Here is a 19,377-nt window from a genome sequence, read left to right on the forward strand (position 1 = left end):
GCAGATTAGCAGAACTGGGCAGGTACCCAGTCATATGATGCTAAACAGGAAAAAACATCATTCTTCCAAAAGCCAATCTGATCCCTAAAGCTGTTTCTTGCTAATCCCAGATCTCAGCTCTTCCCCAAGTTTAAACGACAAATTTTCCTTCTACATCCTAATGTTGCAACAAAGTACCTTCAGCTATCAAGCTATACAGAAGTCTAGGTGGGGACCATTTTGTATAAGTCAATATTTTGAAAAAGCAGCAGCAGCCTAGAAGACAACTCCATGTTACAATTAAGGCTCATTGGAGGAGTTTTTTGTGGACTAGTCTTATCCTCTTCTTAGTGGTTTAAACTAAAGAGCTTCTTTAGTGCCATTGAATGCCTAGAGGGATTCAGCATTTTCTTCTTTGAAATGAAGACTCCTACAATATATCGTCATGCATCATGGAAGTTCACATTGGAGAAGGTGGCATGATGCTGTCAAAACAAACAACCCCCAAAACCTAAGGTGGAATTTCTGTGGGATGCACAGAATTAGTTGTACAGATTTTTTTAAAAAAATACTGGTGAATAGATAATTACCTACAATTGATGCATGCACCAGGAAACTATGACACATCAGAGTAATGAATGAGCTTACATACAAAAAAAAGCCTCTAGGACAACAAGACTTATTCATTCCTAGAACAATAGAATCCTTTTATTATATCCTCAGTAGGAAGAGGCAAACAAAAAAAGTTACTGTGCAATTCTACCCTTGGAACACTCTCTCAGGGATGCATACTTTACTAATTTCTATGCCAGGTAAAAATGTTTTATTCACATGGGAATATGGGCAACATTAATGATATTGCTAAAGTTATTTAACTTGGGTTTGAGTATGCATTATTCTAAAGTTTACTGTATTGATAATGTGCATTATTTAATGTTTTTATTGTGTTTTGTTGTACTATAAAGGTAAATGTACCCCTGACTGTTAGGTCCAGTCGCGAACGACTCTGGGGTTGCGGCGCTCATCTTGCTTTACTGGCAGAGGGAGCCGGCATACAGCTTCCGGGTCATGTGGCCAGCATGACTAAGCCGCTTCTGGCGAACCAGAGATGCACATGGAAACGCTGTTTACCTTCCTGCCAGAGCGGTACCTATTTATCTACTTGCACTTTAACATGCTTTCAAACTGCTAGGTTGGCAGGAGCAGGGACTGAGTAATGGGAGCTCACCCCGTCACGGGGATTTGGACCACCAACCGTCTTATTGGCAAGTCCTAGGGACTGTTGTTTAGACCACAGTGCCACCCGCATCCTTTGTTGTATTATACATTCAAAAAAGTCTCAGAGTGATTTGCAGTTTGTTGTACTATACACATTGCAAATCACTGAGTTTTTTTGAAGTATAAAGTGATATGTGAGTCTAATCAAAATCAAATCAAGTAAGCACCATTGAGTTCAATGGGACTTCCAGTTTCTATAAGATTGCAGCCTCAGAGAATGAGCATTGCTATGGTATTAGGATAACTATATGTGGATTTACCTGGGAAGGTACCCCATTTAGGAGAAGGAAAATCAAATCCAAACTCTCACTGCCTTGTGGCTATACTGATCCATGGAGCAAACCCCAGGAAAAATCCATACCCACTGCCTTGTGGGACATCTTCAGGGGAAGAAAAGGCTAAGGGGTAAATATCACACAAATCTGGAGTAGAGTCCCTAAGGAGGTTGGATGGTGTCTTGTATGCCTCCTTCTGACAACTGCTGAAGCCAAGCTGGTGCCAAATGTATTGCTCTGCTTTCCTTTGGATCACATCAGCAAGGTTAAGAGAACGGTCTTGCCATTTGGACAGCCCAGTACTTCCATATGCACTGCGAAAGCGTGCACCGCAGAGATGTCACTTTGGTTCTGCTAACACAGCATAAACAACATGGGAAGCAGCAATTATGAGTTTCCGGTCCCTGCAAACACAGCAGGTACTGTGATTCTCCAGTGGTTTGACTTCACCCCTGGAGGTGCACTCCATTGTCACTTGAGACAGGTAGACACCAACAACTTCTGTGGATTGGTTTCAACTTTATTCAATTTATATTTTGTTGTATTTTGTCATGTTTTCAATATCCTACCACCCACAAGAACAGCTCTTTAGATACTGACTCTTACATTTCAAAGAGGTGAACAAAAAAGTTAAGTGTGTGCATCTACAGGCTTTTCATTTAATTTCCTTAAAATATCATAAGATCAATTCTCCTAGAACAGATCAGAGGCCTATATCTAGTCCAACATCCTGCTTTACACGCTGGTCAACCTTATGTTTATGGGAAACCCACAAGCCAGTACATGAATGCAGCAGTACTCTTCCATTGGGGAAGGTCCATGGGTTAGTAGTAAAGCACACATTTCGCATGCAGAAGGTACCTAGGTTCATTCCACAGTATCTCCAAGTAGGGCTGTGAAAAATTTCCTGACTGAAACCCTGGAGAGTCACTGTCAGTCAGTGTCAACAGTAGTGAGCTAGATGGGACCAGGGCAGATACCTATGTTGCAGCTGTGGTTCCCAACCATTTATTATTCAGAGGTCTGCTGCCTCTGATCCTGGAGACAGAATAAGACATCACAACTAGTCATGGGTATAGCCAAGGATGGGGGGTGGGGGGCACCTGCCCCCCAGGTCAAGTAAAACAATAGAAATACTTAACTAACTGACCAATCACATCAGTCCTGCCCCCCCCAACAAAAATCCTAGCCAAGCCCATGCAACTAGTAGTGATTGATAGGCAGAATATCTCTTGAGGAAAAGGTTCTTTTGTGTGAAGTAATTGACTAAAGTGAAGGCACAAACCATAGACCATGCAGGTTAAGTTTGTAACAATCTGACTAATCTAAGTAAATCTTCAGGAGGCACGGATGCAAATCATAACCTATAATATACTCACAGTCATACTGGGTAGGGCAATTATAATGCATATTATGGGGTTTTTTAAATATAAAAAACACAATCTTTCATATTCCATTTCTATCCAATTCTCATACCTTTCCATTAAGCACATATTTCACTTTAATCTTTACCCCCAAGAGCCATTACATATTAGACTGCATATGGCAGCTATTAACCTGAACTGAAGTTCTTCAACTCGAAATGTGACTACATTGCTCCTTCTAATTTAGGAGAATTTGCAAACGTGGAAGCCTCTCTTTCAGTACCACAAGCCTAACACCATAAAGAAGACAAAAGCTTTCCCTATGCAACTTTAGTAGCATCTTCCCTTTCTATCTAAAAAGGATTTATTGATCCTGTTTTAAGTCACTAAGCTTCCTTTCTAGGTGTGATATATACCTTTTTAAAGTCTCCCCGGATTTCTACATTTTACACATTAACCAGGATGTCTATATTTAAAACTCTCAATCCTTCTATCTGAACCTTCAATTTTTGAGTCAGAATACATTAAGAAGTATCTCAGTCAGCTAGCCCAGATATCTTAGCTGGGAAGGACATCTGCAAGGCACAGCAACGAGTCAGAGTAATCAACAGAAATCATGTCAGAACAGACAAGAGTCAACCCAAGAGGTTATTCCACAGAAACCACGTGACTGCTGGCAAAGCAGGAACAGAAAATGGGATGGGTGTCATGGCTAGAGCCCAAGAAGAAATAAATAAGGCCATAAGAATGCTGAATACAATACAGTGGTGCCTCGCAAGACAAAATTAATCCGTTCCGCGAGTCTCTTCGTCTTGCGGTTTTTTCGTCTTGCGAAGCACGGCTATTAGCGGCTTAGCGGCTTTAAGAAAAAGGAAACAAACTTGCAAGAACTCGCAAGACATTTCGTCTTGCGAAGCAAGCTCATAGGGAAATTCGTCTTGCGGAACGACTCAAAAAACGGAAAACTCTTTCGTCTTGCGCGTTTTTCGTCTTGCGAGGCATTCGTCTTGCGAGGTACCACTGTAGTCTATTATCCAACACTGCAGTTCTGATGGCAAAAGGGACTTCCAAATACCTCAAGGACTGCTTCTTCCCATATGAACTGACCCGCACCCTGTGATCATCATCTGAGGCCCTTCTTTATGTGCTTGCTCCATGAGAGTTCCAGAGGCTGGCAACAGAAGAATGGGCCTTTTCTGTGGTGGCTCCCCATTTGTGGAGTGCTTTCCCCAAGGAGGCTCACCTTTTGTCTCTGTCACATATCTCTAGGCACCAGGCAAAAACATTCCTCTTCTCACAGGCCGTTGGCTAATTTAACAATCTGTGGCCTTTTAAACTGTGATGGGGGGGGTTATTGTTTTCGTTTATTACTATGTAAAATATGTATAAACATGTAAAATATGTATTCTAGTGATCCCCAAATGAAGGGCGATATAGAAATGGAAGAAATAAATAAAATAAAATATGTGCAATAGAACTTCCTTGCTCTCTCCTATTGTCATGGGCTGGCTCAGTCATATGGGATCCTCATAACAGAGGGTCCTGGTTGCGCGCGGGACCCAAGAGCTCACCTGATAGGGTTAAAATGGGGGGGAGAGGAGCAAGAAGTCCTGGCCATTCCCCTGGGATCACACCAGGCGATTTTCGCCAATAGCCAGTGGGTGGCATGATCCCAGGGGCTTTAAAAAGAGCAGTTTGATGCAAGGAGCTTCACACTGTTGAACACCCGCCCACCCTCCCTAGTTTAGGCAGAGTCGCTTGGCCTTGCTTTGGTTTGGGTCGCCTGTTTTGGAACAGGGGCTGGGTAGGAATTTTTCCATTTGGCAGATTGGCTTTAGCCATTTGGTTTTTGCCTACCCCTTAGCAAATCGTCACAACTTGTAAGGTGGCCGTTAGGCATTGGCTCAGTTGGACTGTGGGGAGAGGAGGTGTGGCCATCACCTGCCCCTCCAGGAACTGGGTATTCCGTTAAAGGAATATGGGGGTCCTGGATCTTGTCTGAAGTCTGCTTGAGGGGCTAGGGCCATGCCAGGACCACAGGAACCCCGGGGTGAGCTTAGGTTGGTCTTCATCGACCTAGCTCCCTCGTTTGGTTTACCCCATTTGACGATCACCCTGAGAGGTGGGGCCAGTTATAGTGGGGAGTCAATGCCTAAGCCAATACCGCTCATGTGATTGTATTTCAATAAAGTTGTGGCCAAAAATTTTGCCCCAAAACTTAAACTAATATAAGTGTCTGTGTGTATTTATTTTGGGGGTGGGTCTTGGGGCCTCGAGACGCAACCTGACTTGGACAGCCCATGACACCTGTCTCCTTCATCCTCTCACATGCCCTCATGATTGGCTCCAAGGGGTTGGGGGGACCTCCCCCCCCCCACAGAGCAGATTTGGGAAGACAAGAAGACATAGAAGTCCCATTGCACCAGCAGAACCCCACTGGTGTAGGACTGAATAAAACTCAGTGACGCTTACAATGCAATTCTATACATGTCTACTCAGAAATAAATCTCATTTAGTTTAATGGTACTCTTCAGTCTGTATAGGATTGCAGCCTAAGTGAAATAGCCATAGCATAAAAGCCTACTAATGGCCCAGGAGGATGATGACAGAGAGAGCATACAGCAGAATAGCTCAGAACTACACTACTAGTGCTACAGAAGTGGTAGCCCACATAATTAAATAGAACAGATTAATTGCTTTCCATATTATATGAAAATAAAGAAAACCATATCCTTTCAGCATTCACAATTGCTTTCCTTGATATTCCACAATTGTGAAATACCTGAATGGCTTCAAGGAAGCAACATTTGCCACAGAATAGATATCCTACTATGGGGGTCACCAACATGGTATTGAAGGGCACATATACCCTTGCATAGGCTTTCTCCCCATCCGCTTGCTGAAAATAGGCTTGATAGAAACATTCAGCTGTAGCCAATAGATCAGGCTTGGGTTGTGCTTGGTAGCAGTGAGTGTTGTAGTGCTGACCTTAGTTTCTTCAATATGCCAATACACTCACAGACCACAAAACATAGTCACCCTTGCGCTACTATGCAAAGTTAAGCTGATGTCTGAAACCATACAGCAATACAGTATTGCAACAGGGAGAATGGGTGGGAGTTCCAAATCAAACTTTGGATTTTACCATTCATTCTCCAACATGTGAAAGGAGGTTTTAATGTTCCCAGAGGTAGGGATGAGACTTGCTGTTGCTACTGCCTTTAATTCTGTATTCCAGGGGAAAATAATAATACTTTTTAATTTTAGCACAAACACTGCTCAAGATTAGATTAAAAGAGTTCAGCTGAATTTCTGGGAGGGTTTGGGGGGGTACAGCTCTATATGCTCTACAACTTTGATTTTTAAAAATGCTTTTACTGCAGTTCTTGGTTGTACATGACAGAGTTAATCCAAAATGTACCCCACTGGGCAAAATAAAACCATGCTAGATGTTTTTGTATCCCCATTGGCTTTCACTTGATTAAAGGAACTGCTTCATTATAGGAGCAAAGTAGAACAATTCCCTATGGGATCGAAGGACTATTTTCTAAGTGCAGCACCATGCAAGTTTAAGAAAGGTACAATACCATTTTCTACATACACAGCCATCAAAATTGGATTTTATTAATATTTTGATGAGATTTAGAATGATTGGCTTATCTAGAAAAGTTTCTGAATGCAGGAGACTCCTAATATTTTTTCCTCTATTTTCCCCAAGGCTAGGGTATAAAGCTTTGAAATTTCTTTCTGCTACCAATGACATATTATTACATTATATCTACTACAGATGTGCTAAACAGACATGAATATCACAAGCAATGATTCAAATTATTAGATTACTTCAGTAATTTGATTGTGTAGGCAGTGGCATCACTAAGATGACATTCAGGTACTTTGGAATTTCTACTTCATCACCCAGAATTGGGCCTTGGAGCTGTATTTCTCGACACAGGCAGTCCCCATTCAATATGTGTGTGACCATGTATACGTGAATTGTGCCGAACTCGGAAGGGACCTAGAAACATCACAAAGATGTCACTGAAATGTCACTAAAAGGGTGGGGCGGGGGGAGAACAGGGTCTTTGCAGCCTTTTTCAATAGGTTTTGATTATACAGGATTGCACCGGCGTGCACAGTGCATCAGAATGGCTGACAAAAATCTCGGGTAAATGACTACATTCTAAAAATACAGAATTAATGGAGCTTCAAGTAAGTTAGCTTTGATCTTACCTTTAAAGCTTTATTTGTGTGCCTGGCACATACATCTGGGCAAGGGCATAGGATCATATAAGTTACATTTGCCATGATGTTCTGCAAAGCAAAAATGTTAGCTCACTTAGGATTAATTAACTGCTTTGTAAAGACTGCAAGTAACATAAGCATATACCACATTTTAAACAGCCTTTAGTAACTAGAGGGGCCCTTCTTATTGTAAGCTATATCTAAATGTAGTACTTTGTGCAGATGCCCACCAATATCCTGTAATAGGTAAATACCAGTGTCTTAGAATATTTTGTATTAAGCGCCAGAATTTAGTACAATACAGTCGTACCTTGGAAGTCGAATGGAATGTGTTCCAGAAGTCCATTCGACTTCCAAAACATTCAGAAACCAAAGCATGGCTTCTGGTTGGCTGCAGGAAGCTCCTGCAGCCAAATACTTAGCCCTCTTAATGATTTCCTTAAAAAAAAAGTTGTTTAAAACCTTGTGTATATATGTTCCCATATTGGATATGTATGTCTGAATGCAAACAATTGTGTTTCAGCTTTAGAAACTGTCCAAGTAGCAAAGTCTCTTTTACATATGTGGGATGTTTATGATTATAATGCAATTATGGCACAAATGAGACATTGCCCCTAGAGATGGGTTGCTGAAGACTGCTACAGTTATCAGTTGAGAAGAGATCTTCAGTGAATTCAGTCTTTCCTTGGACTGGTAGTGTAAAGACAGTGCTTCAGACAACTTGGTTTAAAGTACAGCTGGTAATCAGTAAATGTGTGTGTAATCTCATTTTTACATTTTTGTGTTTATACACTACATTGTAAACAACATTGTTACAAAAGATGACACAGCAAATGGGAAGAATGTCATCTAACAAACTGTCCTGAAAGACTAGTGTTCTTCATCATTCATTCAAACAGACTTTTCATTGTGAGCTTCTCCCCAAAGGATTTAGAAGTTACCATTCATTTGGAGGAACTTGGTGAAATTGACGTTTTACTGGTGATCTCTTGTTGGTACTCTTTGCTATTTAGCAATTTTGTACATGACTAAAAATTTATATTGGTACGGTACAGGTACTATTTGGATATAACAGGGTCCCTTTATTTATTAAAAAGTTATGAAATAAAGAGGACCCAATAATAAAGTTAGGAATATATATTATTACTATAGACGTAAAAACAGATAAACTCAGATTAGCTATTCATAAATGTATCATGGATGCTTTAGCTGAGATTCCTGCATTGCAGGGCAGTGGACTAGATGACCCTTGGGGATCCTTCCAGCTCTATAATTCTTTGATTCTATGGCTAGGAAACAACTGCTCTGAGATTCAACAGAACTAGGGTAATCCTCCAGAATAGAATGGACCAGCATGTCTCACTGAAATGAAGAGGAAAACAGGATTTGCATTGGCAGTAAAGTTCCATTGTTCTAATAAAACCGTGTCACTTCATATTTCAGTTTTAAACAATAGACATACTTGCTATATTCAGCCAGGGTAATTTAAACACATACTTTAGTTTAAGAATAAATCCTGATACCCCAAAAGACCACCTGTGATTCATGTACTTTAAAATGTGAAAGCTTTCCTAGAATTGAAGACCTTGAATACAAATATACAGTGTTCTTTCTTCCTGGTACTGTTTTTTTGAACAAAATATAATGCACATTGATAATACTGAGGACTTGATTCTAGAGTCTAAACTAGGGGAAGCAATTGAAAGAACATGACATACTAGAACGTCACAATCAGTCCTACTTATGGCTTGATAGCCTTCAGTAGAAGTTAAATATTCAGGGATTGTCCACACCCACCATATAAACCCAACTCATGCACTTCCTACACATTTGGCAGGGTTTATGGCAGGGTTGGTTTAGCTGGCCATTCATCAAGGCCTCTACCCCTACAGGTGAGAACTCTGCCCCTAGTACTGTGGTTTAATACTGCTACGAACCTGCTTGTCTGCCCTTCCCAGAAAGGGCCAGTGAATGACGGGTGATGATAAATAGGTGAGAAAGCTGTAGAACCAGATATTTTCCCCAGGAGTTCTCACCAGGCTGGTGAGAAGAAGCAAACAGCAGCAAAGATGGAGTGACTTGCCTGTACATAACCCTGCTTGAGGCTGTACCTCAAGAACTACAGCCAGCATCAATATGTTCCACCAAGCCTTCTTGGGTCTCTATCCTTCCATATTTTCTTAAATCCAGTGCCATAATATTTAGAACTAAGTTGTGATGGCAGAATACACAACCCAGTGACATTACTGTGTTTCTTATAGATGGTTATGATTTGCTGAGTGCCATCAAAGCTGTACACCATCAGAACTGCTTCAAAGTTTCCACTCAACTTCATCATCTTCCAAATCTGACCATGAAAGACAAACTTGACCCCACACTCCAGTTCTCACTACTTCACTCCATAGGAGGCATATATGATTTACCCCAGACACAGAATTCTCATATCTCAGTCATGAGAAATGTTTCTTTCCCGATGTCCTCAATGTGTTTCCAAGGTGGAAGCTTCAATGAGGCACTACTGAGTTGCATCGATCTTTTACTCTTCCAAGCACTGCAAGAAAAAAACACATAGGCAACTGATCCTATCCTCTGCAACCTTGACAATTTTGTAAGCCTCATACTGTCTGCTAGTGGCAACTGAAATTATGCAGCTGACTCTTATAATCACACATGCCTTTTAATTAGTAATTTCTGAGGTACAGTACTGTGATACAACATAAGCAAATGCCTATCACTTGCATAATGTCCAAGCAGAAACACATGCTACTACTCTTGAACAAGTAAGTCAAACATCTGTTGAAATGATTTATTATTACTTATATATCACCATCCAGGTATATAATGAGGGGGACAGGTCCCTTTACCAAGGCAGTTCAACTTTAAAAATTGGAAAAGGATGAAGTTTAGTTTCACTCCATATTTACCTGCATCTTGCTGAAAACCAGTAGCTTTGTAGGAGCTTAAATATTTCACTTTCCCTATAGTAATCTGCATTTTGTCAAGGGACCATGATTCAACAAATACCTTTGCCATGGCAAATAAGCCACTACCCTCTAAATGGGATTGTCCTTCCCCTAAACACTAGAGATGCAAAGATGGGTGGAATCATCTGAGCAGCTGTGTAGCAATCCCTGCCAACTCCCAGGTTGAGAGGAAGGCTGGGAGGTTGCTAAGCAGGTATATGGTGAAGGCATCATTACTTAACCACACAGGGACAAATCAATAACCCTCCCTCCAATAAAAAGTTGGAGTGGCAGGTAGGGAAGATGCTAAGGGTGCTACCCAGTCCTCCTTTGGACAGCAGCGCCAATAATGCATGCTTACAAAGCCTTTTCCTCAGGCTCCCCCTTTACCCACTTTTCTCTAAGGAAAGACCACAGGCATTGGGTGTTGCTGTACAAAAGTGCTCTATTCACCTTTGCAAAGCAGTGACCAGCCATGCATGATTTGCCCTCTCCAGCCTTTCCCAAGAAATATGGGGAGGGGCACTAACAACCACAAATCTTGGCTTTGCCAACAAGGCCAACCGACAAACCATTGACTCCTGCCAAAGATACAGATGCAACACTATCATGATTACTATTTTTATGCACAACCAAACACCTCTGTTTAAGAAACAGATGAAAACTACTGCGTTTTCTTTTATCAAATGCAGCATTGTCAAGATGCATTCATAAGATTTTGGGAAGATATTTTTTCTAGTTTGGAAAAATAAGGCTAAAGATCAAAGACTGGAAGTTGCTTTGTTCTATACCATTAGCGGTGCTTCAGTTCAGACTTGATTGCCATTGCTGTCAACCTTACAGTCATTTCTCCCCAATTCTTCACGTTTCAATGTTCCAAAGAGATTTGTCTGCTGTAAAGAGCAAATACACCAACCCTCTTTGTTCTCCCCAAAGGACTATGCACCAGTTTCCAGACATTTAAACAAAATGATATTGAAGTGAAGAATCGGAAGCTCTGCTCCAGCTTATTCATGAAGAGATTTCACAGAAATGAACTGGAACAATAACACTTGGGCTTCAAATATGGTTATTATCACTTTTTAAAAAGGGTATACAATGACCAAAAAAATAATACAGATGAGGGAGAAAAAACAGCTGTCAAAATCTCTCTAGTTTCACATATTCTGGAAGGGTGTGAATCTGGTCCTCTTATTTAAATTATTTTCTCTTCCTTACAAAGGAACTGACTGAGATATCCATGATCTTCAGCAATGCAAGGCTACTCTTTCTGATCTGAGCAGCAAAACACCGTTTCCTTCCTTTCTTTGCTTGAAACATAAAATAATCTCATGTGTGCATACAAATGTATACTACACAGATCACCAAAAGCTTTTCTCCCTGTTGAAACAATTAACTGGAAAATCCCTGATATTACCAGAGTGCTCTATCTCCTACTCTCTCTCTCTGTGGACCCATGTCTTACACATCGAAATACTAATTTGGGGGCCTCTCCTGTAGTTGACGTTACTGGACAGCCTAAGATTACTTCAAAATATACCAGTATCATACTGGTCAAACTTGGAGAGTTAGACTGTGAGCAATAAATGCCAATGTTATTTTACAAGCTATGGGGAATAAGCAAAGGGAATTAACAAGAACTACAGAATTTGTTATTAGTGTAATATATATTTACACCAAATGGCTGACAGGAAATAAAGACAGCTTTGTGACTTGAAGTGTAAGTACAAAAATATGAAAGAATAAAATGGTTATTTGTTACACATTATAAAGGACACCCACCCCACACTGCCCAGACCATACAGTTAAGCAGTTTGTAAGCAGAGATGTGCCTGATATGCATTTCTGTAACAGGAGGTTAAATAAACCAGGAAGGCTAAAGGTTCGATTGCAAATAGTTCAGCTTTGGTTCTCACTAGAGCAAGACTTGTGAAATCACAAACACAGACAGAAGTGAGATGGATGGAACACAATGGTTACTTGTCTATTGAGAAGATGGGAGAAGAAGGAAGAAGAAGAAGAGGAGTTTGGATTTGATATCCCGCCTTTCACTCCCTTTAAGGAGTCTCAAAGCGGCTAACATTCTCCTTTCCCTTCCTCCCCCACAACAAACACTCTGTGAGGTGAGTGGGGCTGAGAGACTTCAAATAAGTGTGACTGGCCCAAGGTCACCCAGCAGCTGCATGTGGAGGAGCGGAGACGCGAACCCGGGTCCCCAGATTACAAGACTACCGCTCTTAACCACTATACCATGCTGGCTCTCGGAAGAGGTTAGACTCAGGTTTTTATGTTTTTACTGTACACAATTCATAGATGGCTACAGCTGGACTTGAAAATGTCAGCAGGATGTGTTGTATGAGACTCTAAAGTTAAGATAATCCTTCTCCTTGCCAAAGTCCTGGAAGGGGCAGCTGAAAGCCAACTTGGGGGCCAAATTTTATATTTGCCTCTGGAGTCCTAAATAGTTAGGGGGGAAACGGGGCAACTTCCTTGTAGAAAGACACTGGCCGGAGCCCTCTATACCATAAACTGACTAGTCCTGGGGAAAACAACAAACGTGGACTAAAAGGCAAGGGAGAGGGTGATAATGCTAACTAAAGCTGGAGAAAAAAAGAGGAATGTTCCTGCCATAATTAACAGTGTCAGAGCATCTCAAAAGGAGAAGTATAAAGCAACCTAGGGAATGTGTCCTAAAAGCTGAAAAAACTCAGGGTGTCTAGTTATAGGATACGGTTTATCTACAGGCAGAAATCTAAATTTGCAAACTGATCTCATTAGTGTCTAAGCTGGGTATGTGCAACATTAAATAACAGAGACATGATTAATGAGCTACCCTGTATGGTTATGAGTTATAGCAATTGTGTTTCCTGCCAAAGAGTTGTGGAGGAGTTACATGGACATTGTAACAAATCAGGTTGTGTTTAGCAAGTATCCCTGTGATCCTGGTAAGGACTGAGCTTTGATTCTTCAGAAGAAGCTAGCCAGGGTGCTTACTTTAATTAGCTAGGTGTATGCTTGCTGAAAGGAAGCCATCATTTACTAGAGATTATTAATTACTGGACTTGGGAATTCCTTGCATTGGATATGGCACCATGTTCTGGGGGGTTAATTAGGTTTATGAAGACCTGCTCATGCCTGTGGCTTACCATCATCCTGTCAGGATCAGACTTGGCTTAGACTATACCTGCTGTCTCTGATTTGACCACAGTTACACTATCCTTGCACTCACTGCTCCAAGCAAAGCTAAATTACATACAGAGTCTTGGGGCACATGAAGAGTTCCAATTAATCCAAGCTTATTGGTAACATTGACTAATAACATATGGTTATTATAACAGGCACTCAAGGTGCAGATTGGCATTTATGCACCCAGGGAGTCTTGCCTGGCACCTTCATTGTATAACTTGAGGCACCAGGTGAAAACGTTTGTCTATAACCAGGCCTTTGGCTGATTAGCAGTCTATGGCCTTTTAAATATATGGGGGTATTGCTTTGTTTTTGTTTTATTATGTATTCTGTGTTCTCATTTTGTATTTTTATGCTGTGAACTGCCCTGTGATCTTCGGATGAAGGTGGGATACAAATTTAATAAGCAAATAAATAAAGTAACTTGTGTGTAAATGATCTGTGGTGTTTGAAGGACTTGTTCAGACAGCATGCATTAATTATTGCCCCCCCCCCAAATTAGTAAAATGGGTGTTCCACGCATGGATGAGCTAGCAACAAAATGAACCAACAAACAGTGTGGGACTGAAGACTGGTGATAGAGAAGGGGAGTTGGAGGTTTTGGTACAAATTTGCTTTTTAAAAAAGCTCTGGAGTGAACAGGAAAACTCATCTGGATTCAATAATAGGGAAGGGGTTGACGAAGTAAACCCCTTCACTCTGTTCAACCTTCATTCTCATTCCCCACAACATTCATATGCACAAAAACGATACCTTGATAATAATAAAAAATTCGGGGGGGGGGGTAGTCTTTATCACTGAAGAAAGGGGAACACTGACAATTGAGGATTGTGGGCTTAACTTTCTAAGCAGACTGTAGGGAATATGCACCATTAAACGCAGTGGTATTTTCTTTCTAAATAAATATGCTTCTTTATGACAAATTCAATGAGGAAAAGAAGGGTTTGGGGTTTTTTTAGCATACTGTACTAAGTGCTACACACAAGGAAGAAGGAAAACAGTCCTGGATTTAAGCACAGTTATGAAAAAGCAATTATAGTACAATACACACAAAAGAGTGTGTGTGCTGGGGTAGAACTATAAATGTTTCCAAAATTAAAGTAACAAAAACTTTTGAAGGTGTATTGTCAAATGGGAAGAGAATGCAAACAGCAATGTAGAAGGTTCAAACAGTGCAGAGAATGGAAGCAGTTGAAAAGGGCTGTATAAATACAGTAAGAGAGAAAGAGAGTGATGGAAGCCTACGTAATGGGACTAGAAAAAAGCCTCATCTGTCTTGATGCAGTTTTCTTCGGGATAAACTTGCCTGAGATTGTAGTCTTAGAAAACTACTGTAAAACAATCTCTAATAAATATGAAGGCAAAGAAGACAATAATAAGATTTAAAAGGTAGATTTGCTAAGTAATTTTCTTAACTGCGGTTGCCACCATGGAATTAATAGCTATATAACTCCTGTTTTCTTCTATTAGGTCTTGTAGTAAAAGTACATTGCCTTTCACCATTTTCTTCCTGTGGCATATCCAACTGTGAGTTTTTTTTGTATCCTTGTCACCTTCGCCTTCCAGTTCCAATTCATATTCATGTGCTCTTGCATTTGTCAGCATTCTCTAAATTTCCTCAAAAAAACTGCTATCCTCCATTTCAGTCCCAATTATTTTTGTTTCCTTACATGTCAAGGAAAGAATAGACTTCCCACATTGCATACTACTTCATGCACCAGTTGAGAGCCTATGGATTATAAATATACTATGCCAGGTCTCTGACAATGAAGTTAAAAGTGACATTTGGGTGCACAAGGCACAGATTCTATGTTGTCCATTGACAATATACACTATGTACAACTTAATAGTTTTTATAAGGCTATCTATCCTGTGATGACCATAGAGCTATTCTTTTTTAAAAATACTGTACATGAGCAACCCTTGTAGGAGTTGATGCCTCAGGTCCTGCAAGTTCATTATTGTATACAAGGCTCTCTTTCTCATTGATATTGACTAATGAGTTGCAACTGCTCAACTGAGGCTTGTTCTTTGGGATTATTAATTGATATCATTTTAATCTGGACTCAAATGTGTCCCTACAATATATGAATGTGACCTATTTCCTCTGGTTCAGAGCACACACTGGACCAGGACTTCTCCTATCCTAGATCAGGTCTCATTATTGTCAGAGAGGTTTGAACATTACAATCATATATACCAAGAAAGAATGAGTGATCTGTAAAATCTAAATTAGGAATCTGTGAAGAGACATTACAAGCAGACTTAAGAAACATTTCTCTATGTAATCATCGTTAGTCAGCATTTCAAAAGCTTACTCATTTGCTTGTATCAACAAAACCTACTTCACTTACTTTCACAGAGTATAATTTATGAAAGATTGTGTTATGGCTGGAAAGTTAATCTTGGAAATACAAAGGACAGCACTGTCTTCCTGGGTGTTTAGAACAAAGGCTCTCTCGCTGCTGCACAAAGTTCTTTCTCAAAGCCTCAGAAAAAGAACTGACTGAGACTATTCTGTTTTCACCTGCTGTCATACAAAAGTCTATCAAAGTACTGAAGCACTTTCAGCATCACTCCATGAAGACAAAGCTGAGAGCAGCTGCAATAAGTATACATTTTAAAGAGCAATGGAGAGAACAATAGTTATTCTTGCAAGTCTTCAAAACTGTTCCTGCTATAGCTAAGAAAATAATTTCATGGAAGTTAGAAGAAAGCTTGTTTTGCAAAGGGTAATGCTGTAGAAGCACACCTGCTGAAATGTATACTAAACAACTTCTATACTGCAAAAAAATTAAAAAAAATGGAAGAACAAAACCCCAGGTTTAATATTTGTCATATTTTCTTCTCTACCAATCTTCAATATTGTCCTTTAAACTTATAAATTGGTATATACACTGATTTATGCTAAAAACAATGGCTTTCATCCAAATATCCCATTCTGTTTGAACAAGAATTGCAGATTCCCCTCTCAATTTTCAAGTACTCTTCTTTCTTTCTTTCTTTCTTTCTTTCTTTCTTTCGGCACAAAAGCTAGCTACCTTGGCAGTAATCTGAGGAAATTGGTTAGCCAAAAGGTAGCCAACCCACAGCAAGATTATCTTCTATCTCATCAAATTGATTCCAGAGGACTCATGTGACTTTCTTTTTTCTTTTGGGCCCAGAGGGTCATGGAAGGGACAGGTAGAATAGGTGAGCTCCATCTTAAGTTCTTTCTACCCACATACTTTTCACTCCACTTTGGTAGCCATTTTTATCACCATCTTTAAGTGTTCTTCAAGTTCCTAGGCAGTACTCAAGGTGCCTAACACCAATAATGAAATCATACGACAAGAACAATCAAACCAGCAGCAAACAAAGCAGTTAATTTGGAGCCAACAACAAATCAGGGTTCAAAGAGCAGAATACTGTCAAAATGTTATGCCGCTGCTGTAAGAATTACATGGCCCTGACAAGTAGCCACTGAGCTAACTTCAAGGTGCTGGTGTACAAAGGCCTTTACAGCTTGAGACCAGGACACCTAAAAGAGAGTTTCATCCTTTATGTACCCAACTGACCACTGCACTCTGCAGGAGAGGGAGCCCTAAAACCATATCATCTTAACAAGAAGTCCATGCTGCAGAATGTAGGAATCAGGCCTTTGGTGTGGTGGCAGCTGCCCTTTGGAGCTCTCTCCCTTTACATCAGACAGGCACTGCCTTTGTTGTCCTTACGGTGCCTGTCAAATATTTTCTTCTTTCAACAAACCTTCTAAGTGGATAATTTTCTTATCACAGTTAGTAACTGTACTGAATTCTAAATTGTTTTAAAACGTGTAATTGCTTTAGCTGTTTTTATTTATGTGACTGTTTTATTGTGAAATGGCTTTGATATGCTTTGCAGAAAGCAATTCATAAATAAAATTAAGAATCGTATATCCACAATTTACTTAAACAGAGCGGAAATGATGAAAGAGGAGGTCCAAGCCTACATCTCGGGGGAGGGAGCTCCATATTCTGGGTATCTCAACTTAGAAGGTGTGTTTCTACCCAACGAGCCTGAAAAACTGGTACAGTGGTACCTCGGGTTACATACGCTTCAGGTTACATACGCTTCAGGTTACATACTCCGCTAACCCAGAAATAGTGCTTCAGGTTAAGAACTTTGCTTCAGGTTGAGAACAGAAATCATGCTCCGGCGGCGCGGCAGCAGCAGGAGGCCCCATTAGCTAAAGTGGTGCTTCAGGTTAAGAACAGTTTCAGGTGATGTACGGACCTCCGGAACGAATTAAGTCCTTAACCCGAGGTACCACTGTAATGTAGAAAGGCGCCAGCACCAGCATTGCTATGACTGAGAAACAATAAAGACAAAATATCTGGAAAATGGGCACAGTGACTTATATATTGAAAACTGCCTATATCACTGCTATAAATTGTATTATGCTGCCTTGCTCCAAGGGCTGTGTCAGAGGCTGAGGCTTCTTACCCGAATGATAGCTTTCCCATGGAAGGTGGGAAGCCAGTAGCATTACTAGCTTCCAAATTCCCAGGGCTAATTAGTCATTACTTCAAGCAGGCGGAGTCTATAAATAAAGAGCACTGCCAAGACAGTTAAGAACAGGAGCTGTTCTCCTTATTTTAGCCTTTTATTATAAAAATAGATTTTCTTGTATATTAACAAAACAGGATGGATCCAAAGGTCAAGAGTAAGGATGGATCAAAAATCAATAGTCCATAAAAATACAATCCATTCCTTCCCCATCTCTGCTAAAAGTCCTAACAACTTAATATTAAAGCAGGCAGGCAGATAAACACGAGCACCCCTATTCAGCCAGGAACTCAGCTATGCAAGGAAAGCCAGGCTGAGCTGAAGGTTTTTACATCAGGCACCATGATAACACTTAAACTTAGCAGCCTCCCAAAAATTTCCATCATATCACTTGTCCATAAGTGGATACCAAAGTGGCTTTCCCTTGACCCTCTTTGGAGACTTCTCTATTTGGAGAGTTCTCCATTAAATGGCTAAATACAAGCTGGGCCATCTGGGATATTTCACAGCTGTGTATATGGTATTCTCTTCTGCCCCATCATCTATATCATCTATATCAGTGATGGCCAAACTTGGCCCTCCAGCTGTTTTGAGACTACAACTCCCATCTTCCCTAGCTAACAGGACCAGTGGTCAGGGATGATGGGAATTGTAGTTTCAGAACAGCTGGAAGGCCAAGTTTGGCCATCACTGATCTATATCTAGGGATCCAATGCTGCAACTCTGCTGGTTCAAGTGACTTCTGTGCCTGCAATGGAACATCCTCTCCATATCCTGTCCCTTCCAGTCTCTCATTCACCCTCACAATCAGCTCTGGAAACTTCACCCTTTGGAGCAGATTTTGGCGGTGCACAGTAGAAGAGAGGGAATGGAAGTTCCACTGGTCCAGCGTAACCCCACTGGTTCAGCACTGAATGCAATCCCTATATCTACACACACATACAAAAATCACCATATGAAATAGATCAGCCTGCAAAAAAGTCCCAAGGTCCTTGAGGGAGCTTTATATCAGGCTTCCTGATTCAACACTCTATGAGCCACGCCACAGTGAATGATCTCCATTTAACCCTGAGTTAGTAAGGTTCATTTGACACTGACAAGAAATAGAGCCTTTAGTGTCATTGGCGCAGTCCTGCGGAATGGTCTCCCAATAGTGACTCAGCAGCTGTCTTCTATATTGACCTTTAAACATTTGCTGAAAACTTCCCTTTGCTGCCATTCTTATGCAGACAATTAGGCTACAAAGTTTCTATAATAGCTGGTGATACGTTTTACATTTTTTTATGTGGCTTTTATAACGCATACATAGTTGTTGTAAACTGCTTTGATTTTTTATGATGCTTGCTCAGGAGCAGCTTATTATGACTTACGGTTGTTTCATGGTTTGTTATGAATACAGTACTGTACTAGGAAACTTTACAGCTGGGTCTCCCTGCCTCAACCCACTAAATGACAGGAAACACCATTAGTGTGCATGCACACGAAAGCTCATACCAAGAACAAACTTAGTTGGTCTCTAAGATGCGGCTGGACTATTTATTATACATATATATGTGTGTGTGT

At 40.6% G+C, this 19,377-nt stretch overlaps 1 pseudogene across 2 annotated transcripts in view; it reads right to left on the minus strand.

Moving 5' to 3' along the window:
• Nucleotides 1–19,377, minus strand: part of LOC308477983 (heparan sulfate glucosamine 3-O-sulfotransferase 1 pseudogene) — a 75,749-nt pseudogene that overhangs the window by 50,871 nt on the left and 5,501 nt on the right. Inside the window, exon 2 of one of the 2 annotated variants that reach the window (XR_013991650.1) lies at nt 7,127–7,207. The exons of the other annotated variant lie outside the window; for it this stretch is intronic. The product of XR_013991650.1 is annotated as a heparan sulfate glucosamine 3-O-sulfotransferase 1 pseudogene (transcript). The remainder of the gene's footprint in view (nt 1–7,126; nt 7,208–19,377) is intronic. 2 annotated transcript variants of the gene reach the window in all.

The sequence above is a fragment of the Podarcis pityusensis genome (genome assembly GCF_964106645.2).
Source record: "Podarcis pityusensis genome assembly, chromosome: 5".
Classification (NCBI taxonomy): Eukaryota; Metazoa; Chordata; class Lepidosauria; order Squamata; family Lacertidae; genus Podarcis; species Podarcis pityusensis.